This window comes from Mercenaria mercenaria, chromosome 8 (genome assembly GCF_021730395.1).
Source record: "Mercenaria mercenaria strain notata chromosome 8, MADL_Memer_1, whole genome shotgun sequence".
NCBI classification, from domain to species: domain Eukaryota; kingdom Metazoa; phylum Mollusca; class Bivalvia; order Venerida; family Veneridae; genus Mercenaria; species Mercenaria mercenaria.
In genome coordinates, this window is record NC_069368.1 from 27,156,518 (window position 1) to 27,162,449 (window position 5,932).

General features: G+C 30.6%; 1 long non-coding RNA gene across 2 annotated transcripts; it reads right to left on the bottom strand.

The window, feature by feature from the left end:
- Positions 1 to 215: 215 nt before the first annotated feature.
- On the bottom strand, positions 216 to 5,033 carry LOC128559164 (uncharacterized). Of its 2 annotated transcripts, XR_008372224.1 has the most exons (6): positions 4,953 to 5,033; positions 4,190 to 4,264; positions 3,727 to 3,822; positions 3,185 to 3,251; positions 2,574 to 2,680; positions 216 to 1,768 (listed from the first exon to the last, which is right to left on the bottom strand). It is a non-coding gene; the product is annotated as an uncharacterized LOC128559164 (long non-coding RNA). The 2 variants fall into 2 exon arrangements; XR_008372225.1 differs by lacking the exon at positions 2,574 to 2,680 and having other exon boundaries at positions 217 to 1,768.
- Positions 5,034 to 5,932: the final 899 nt, after the last annotated feature.

Consider the following 5,932-nt stretch of genomic DNA (forward strand, 5'->3'; position numbering starts at 1 on the left):
ATTCAAAAGCAAATCACTGTTTCAGAGATATTATATCAACTTGAACACATTATCTAGACACTGTAACTAAAAAATTAAAATCGGATTTTTTAACATTTAGACTCTAAATATATATTGCTAAGTGCATCAGATAATATAAACACAGCATTAAAATGCTGTGTGTTATTTATTAAAAGAGATATTTACTCCAAAAAATTTAGTCCCCATAACATTTCTGGAAATAGGATAGACAACTCCTGAATGACTATCTCATCAAATTTGCTGATATAAAAATAAACTTAGGTATTTTCCAGTAATACCCTCATTAAAGTCTGTTTCACCTGTTCATTCAGACATGGAATGTAAACAAATCCAGGAACAATTTAACAGTACAAGGACATCAAACAACCTTTTTTATTTTCCTTCAGGAAAAATACACATGTTAGGTCATACTTGTAGTTAATAAACCAACATGTAAAACAATTAATTAGCTCATCAAAGAAATGAAGACTATTAACTTCACAATATTTTATTACCTCCCTTCATTATATTTATCATCTACATTCTACATATATTTTAATGGAATTACCTCCCTTTATCTCATATAAGCTTTCTTATATTGCAACTTAATCAGTCAGTATTTTTACCTTAATTTTCAGACAAATAAATATATATTTTTTCAATCCATGGTAAGATGAAAAGCATATATCATATTAAAGAATACCATAAAATCATTTCTCACACATGAATGCAAGGTATACATAAGAAATAATGTTTAGCCTTGTTGCCAATGACAATGTTGAAAAATATTAAAGCTCAGATGGCATAACAGCGAGGTAAAATCTATTTCAAGTTAATAATTCCCATATAAACTTATGACTACAAAAATTTAAAGTATGTTGTTATTCCCATTTCAGTCCAACATATCTAAAGAAGTAAATACTACAAAGACTGTATATCAATTTTTCAAAATAAAATTCCACCAACATAATTTTTCTTATTTCTTTTATCTTGATTATGTAGTGTACTTATCTGGAATGATGAGATATTTTAAAATGTATATTTCTTTATTCCCCTGGGTGGAAATAAATAAAACATATCAACAAAACAACCATTTATACCAACCAAATTGTAAAATATCTAAGTTTTGTTGATGTTAGTAATTATATGTTGAGACATCAAAACAAAATAAAGTATAACTAAAAAATTGTGGAACATCATTTCTAGATTAGATTAGACTGTATTATACAAATGTTTATATGAAAATATGTGACAAATCTGGTTAATAGAATATTAATTAAGTTATGGTAAAATGTTGAACTGCTTTAACATTAATGTACAAGTGATGAATGAGTTCATCTAACCATTATTTCGATATTTTATGCATTATTAAGAAAACTATAACATACAAGAAATAACTCACAGACAGTAGAATGACTGAGTCAATCTCCACCAAAAATAATATGAAACTTTGAAAGTCCAATTAAAGGTTATTATTTAAATTAGATTGATCACATTTTAACATTTCTATGAATGCAATTGTTTAATTAATGCTTTCTTCTTACATGCATGCCATAATGGAAATAAAAACTGATTTAACAATATATGTATACAGTCTTGTCATAAACACATTCTGTACAGATGATAATACATAGAAAAGTCAACATATTTCATGTGTGGGTCCATCTCAGTTTACAGATGGTGCATGGCTGTCTCACTCTTGAATATACATCATGCAGCACAGTTGGGGGTAAAGTCCTTTTCACATGACAACACACTTGTAGCACTTCTGGAAATACAAAAGTAAAACTTTATTACATAAAGAGAATAAACATTATAGCAGTTTGTAAAACAATTATAACATCATTTTGACATTTGCAGATATTCTTAGAAATATATTATCAAGCAGCAAGTCAGGTAACTCTACAAAATGACATTTTGTCTAATTTCAACTTGTCTAAGGAGAGTAGCAAGATTGTGTTCCTACTTGGCTTGTTGCTTTATTTTAATTTTACATATACTCAGATTCACTAAATGACAAGTTATATAATAGGACTGTCTGAAAAGATTGCATATTTTATAACATTCAATGTACATATTCAGTAGAATAGTGAAAACAATAAAAAGATAAAACTGATAACGTTCACCTATGATCTCACCTAAAAGCTCCAACAACAACCTACAACCTCTGATTAGTATATGATGTTTGTTTGTTTGTTTGTTTTGGGTTTAACGCCATTTTCAACAGTATTTCAGTCATGTAACGGCGGGCAGTTAACCTAACCAGTATTCCTGGATTCTGAACCAGTACAAACCTGTTCTCCGCAAGTAACTGCCAACTTCCCCACATGAATCAGAGGTGGAGGACTAATGATTTCAGACACAATGTCGTTTATCAAATAGTCACGGAGAACATACGCCCCGCCCGACGATCGAACTCGCGACCCCGAGATCCGTAGACCAACGCTCTTACCTACTGAGCTAAGCGGGCGGGCGTCTAGTATATGATGTAATAATGTAATAATGATAAACTTCCTAAAGTGTTTTTATATAACATGCAAAAACAATGAACTTGAGAACTGCCAAAACTTCACCTTATGAGTAATAGATGTTCACTTTTCCCCTTGTTGAAAGTGTTGTTTTTCTTAAAGCATTAACAATAGATATTATAAGTACAGTGCAACCTCTGTAGAGCAACACCCTGTGGGATATACAAATATTTTTAGTTATGCTGAGGTTGTTGTTCTGGAGAGGTAAATTTGATAGTTATATTTCAGCTTAGGGAAATTCTTATGATGTTGTTATTGAGAGGTTTTTGCTTCAGAGTGAGCTACTCTGGCCAGGTTGTACTGTATAAATTGCTTCAAACTCCATCTCTTTCAATTGAGCTAAATGGAGAAAAACAACAACAGATTCTCCAAATTTAGAATTTCCTTGTTTACAATTTGACATTTAATGTTAGGCAACTATTCAGACATATGTTTATGTGATACAATGTCGCCTTTAACTATTTTATTCCAATGAATAAATTGTCAGTCTTGACAAAATTATGTGAAAAAAAAGGTAACAGTAAAAAATATTAATCTAATCAGTTCATATATATTGCAAAATCAGCTTTACAGAACTCATAAGTGGCAAAATTAAATTTAAATGTTGCCTTTGTGATGTGAAGCACTCGCCATGTCTTTTTATCACAATAATTTACCTTATTTATATCTGTTACTTTCACATTACTTTTATGTCCCTTCTGCACTAACCATTGTCTTCAAGTTCTGAAATATTGTAAAACATTAATTCACACACCTTCTAGGCAACCAACATAAAATCAGTGTCAAAGCATTTGAATATAATTATTTTAATTTTCTTGATATAAAGATACAAATGTACTTCATGTTTTTACTGACTGATACAATATACTGATAAATTTTTATTTCAATGTTTGTTATCAAAGTACATTTTCATTCAATTTTTTAAAGTGTTTACATTACAAAGCTATCACACATTTATTACTAAAACATATCTATTAGCATTATCTTTAATGGAGATATGTACTTAGTAAATTGAGGGATACACAAAGCTACAGGAAAGAAATGCTTATGCCATGCTGACATAAAGTCCAGAACGTTCACATCTTGTCAGGAATGTCAGTCTTAAAGCTGTCTTGTACAATTATTTCAGAAGCAAGTATCTAGTCATACAGCATATAAATGCTTTGAGACCTTTGTTTAACATACAAAAGCATAATACCCCCTACATTTATTCATAATGGTAACATCTTCTGGGACTGCCACATGGTAAGACAGGTCAAACAACTGTACATACTCAAACTTCTCCCTACCAAAACTGAAAATGAAAATTATACATTTTTTCCCTTTATTTTTGTACAAAAGATGACCCATACATTTAATATAGACTTTTTACATATATTAATGTAATGAAATTAATAAAATATCTCATAACTCATTTTATGTTTAAAATTATAATTATTAATAAACATGAAGCTGAAGTGTTCTAATTTATAAGCTGCAATTAGTATTGAAAGTAAAATAAAAAACTGCAACTAGTGTATATATTTAAAAAAGTATCATGAACCTGATTATGAAACAGTCCCAGTTCAAATGTAATAACACATGACTGTCAGAAAATCAATGTAGGGTACTCTATAATGATATGAATGCCATCAATAAACTTCATATATAACAAAGTATACCAGGATGTCAATGTAGCCTCTTTCTTGTTACTTCAACAGCTTCCAAAGACAGACTGCAACTACATGTATCAGACACTGAAAGTAAAATAAATAAATAATCATTACACATGTAAATTTTTTATGTTAAATACCGGGAGTTAATTAAATGCAAGCTGAGAAATTATTGCTAAAACATAAAGGGAAGTAATTATCAATAAAATAGTTGAAGGAAAATGTATATATAAGGGAGGTAATTTAGAAAAAAAAACACTTCAAATGTCAGTATGATGATAGTTGACACTGACAATGACCCATATCTAGTATGCACAAGGTAAGAAACAGCAAGCACTTGAAAAATGCATTATATTTCCTTGCAATTTCAAGAATATTTGACTGTATGTAAGGGTTCCCTAGATGCTGTTATACTGAAATAAACTTTAGTCTAAATATAGCTAAGATCTATTTATATCTTTAAAAAAGGAAGTCCCAAATTTCCACAGCAAATCACAGGCTCAAAATTTTAGTTACTAATATCAGCAAAGAGGTTGATATCTATACTTTTTAATAACTATCGTCAAAGGTAGGGAAAAACTTACTGGAAAAGCATACACTTCTGATCTGGCCATTTCAATACATTTTCAGCTCATTTGCATATAAGAAGAAATTTACAGAATTCCCCCTGTTTCTCTTTATTTTCAAACAATCTGTACGATGAATATAAACCAAAACATTCTCCTAAGTGTCAGCTATCAGATATATATTTCAACAAAGACTGTCAACTTACCTTGTTTTTAGAAGAAGACAAAATTCAAGCAACCTTCGCTTCCCCGCAAAAACTGTACCGGTGTGCAAGTAAAAAAATCTCAAATGTACTTTTTGAAATAATACAATCAGACCACAAATATTTCCCTTGAAAATAAAATGCTGTAGGTAAATGCCTACATTATCAATGATTATTATGTACATCTTTGAAGATATGAACCAAATGTCTGTCTGCTTTATGTGGTTTTCTTTTTCAGCGCGCCGCAATTATGTTTGGCGCCATGGCGTAATAACTGTGATGTTAAAACAGTGAATGTGTTGCATGACAACACACAGTGTTGCATGACAACACACAGATTCAGTCTTCTTTGTTTAATAGGGAAATAAAAAGAGTCGCATAAGAATCATAAGAAACTACATCTCATGGCATCAAATCGCTTCTTAAAATGTACCCTAGATTACTTTTATTTGATAGGACAGTGTATTAATGACACTATGTCGCATTAGTGATAGCGAAGTTGCCTATGAAATGATAAAAAAAAATAATGTTCATGTTCATTTTCTGGTATCATATTTTCTGCAGAAAAAAGGACTTGTCATAAAGGTATTAGTTTACTTGTGCGGTGTTTTTAACACACCTGGTATGTGCCATCTAATATTTGCGCTGAAAAAAACTGACAAAATCTTCCCGTATTATGCTGGAGTTTGTACATTTTTTCTTGATTATGTTTTATAGCCACTAAAACAATCCTGATAATACGAAAAGAAATGGTGCTCAACAAAATGCCCCCAATATGGGTATTTCTAAAACTATTAAATGAGGGTAGAGGCACTAGATGCTGAACATACTTGGCAAAATGTGAGGAATATATCCAACGGGCCTGAGTGCATTTCGCTTTTTCGAATATATATTTCGTTATCAAAGTTTGTGAAAGTAATATGGTTTGCTCCCCAAGTTTCGAAGTTCTGTATTCCGGGTAAATATGAACTGTTCTAAATTCC